At 47.0% G+C, this 1,576-nt stretch overlaps 1 long non-coding RNA gene across 1 annotated transcript in view; it reads right to left on the minus strand.

Annotated features, from left to right (window-relative positions):
* Nucleotides 1–820, minus strand: part of LOC118768437 — a 1,858-nt gene extending 1,038 nt beyond the window's left edge. The window contains exon 1 of the long non-coding RNA XR_005004279.1: nt 686–820. This is a non-coding gene — a long non-coding RNA (uncharacterized LOC118768437). The remainder of the gene's footprint in view (nt 1–685) is intronic.
* Nucleotides 821–1,576: the final 756 nt, after the last annotated feature.

Raw genomic sequence — 1,576 nt, forward strand, 5'->3', positions numbered from 1 at the left:
GTGTACCCTTATCAGACGGGTAGTCATGATGGGTATATTGGGCTTCGTATATTTTACCCCAGTGTCACTTTGATGGCATGCACTGCTCTCCCACTCAATGATAATAATAATAATAATAATAAAAAATGTCCTGATGCAGTACCAGGCAGAGGCTCTCATGGATTCTGATCTTGAGTGATTAGAAGTGTTATCATGTACATTGTTTCGTCTTGGTATAAAAGATGGGCTACAGCAAATATTCTGCTCAATACCACAGATTTGCTTGTCAGTTGTTTGACCTTAATCAGTTGAGCATGAACAGAAGTAGTGGGGGCACATCATAGCCATGTGTTGAGAGGAATTCTATGGAGTTTGAATAATTCACCTCTGGAAACATGGGTGTTTTGTTCAACACCCTTAAACAAACCTTACTCAGGACCCCTTTGAGCAGGATGGGCTACTCAACCTGAAGAAAATTCTAACTGGGCCCTACCAGTAAGGTCATGCACTATTTATCTTGATATGAGGTCACCATGTCACACACATATTGTTGTGATGCATGTACTTAGTGTACCCTTATCAGACGGGTAGTCATGATGGTTATACCGGGCTTTGTATATTTTACCCCAGTGTCACTTTGATGGCATGCACTGCTCTCTCACTCAATAATAATAATAATAATAATAATAATGAAAACTATACTTACGTCATTCTTATCATTGACTATGATCAAATGGCGAAGACCAAGACCTCGGAAGAGACGAAACAATCTTGGAAGGGAACAAGACTGCAAGGAGAATAATAACACAATGTATAGAATACTTTAAAGCAACATCCGATCCCCGTGCCGATGGCATGTAAAAAGCACCATCCGATCATGGCCGTTTACCAGCCCTGTCTGGCACTTGTGCTGGTGGCACGTAAAAAGCACCCACTACACCCGTGCTGGTGGCATGTAAAAAGCACCATCCGATCGTGGCCGTTTGCCAGTCTCATCTGGCACCTGTGCTGGTGGCACGTAAAAAGCACCCACTACACCTGTGCGGGTGGCATGTAAAAAGCACCATCCGATCGTGGCCGTTTGCCAGTCTCGTCTGGCACCTGTGCCGGTGGCACGTAAAAAGCACCCACTACACCTGTGCGGGTGGCATGTAAAAAGCACCATCCGATCGTGGCCGTTTGCCAGTCTCGTCTGGCACATAAAAAGCACCCACTACACCTGTGCGGGTGGCACGTAAAAAGCACCATCTGATTGTGGCCGTTTGCTATCCCCGCCTGGCACGTAAAAAGTACCCACAACACCCGTGCCAGTGGCACGTAAAAAGCACCATCTGATCGTGGCCGTTTGCCAGCCCCGTCTGGCACCTGTGCCGGTGGCATGTAAAAAGCACCCACTACACTCACGGAGTGGTTGGCGTTTGGAAGGGCATCCAGCCATAGAAACACTGCCAGATCAGACGGGGCCTGGTGCAGCCTTCTGGCTTCCCAGACCCCAGTCGAACCGTCCAACCCATGCCACCAGGGAAAGCGGATGCTAAACAATGATGATGATGATGATGATGTGTGTGTGTGTGTGAATGTGATGCTAAATAAACAG

The sequence above is a fragment of the Octopus sinensis genome, linkage group LG29 (genome assembly GCF_006345805.1).
Source record: "Octopus sinensis linkage group LG29, ASM634580v1, whole genome shotgun sequence".
NCBI classification, from domain to species: Eukaryota; Metazoa; Mollusca; class Cephalopoda; order Octopoda; family Octopodidae; genus Octopus; species Octopus sinensis.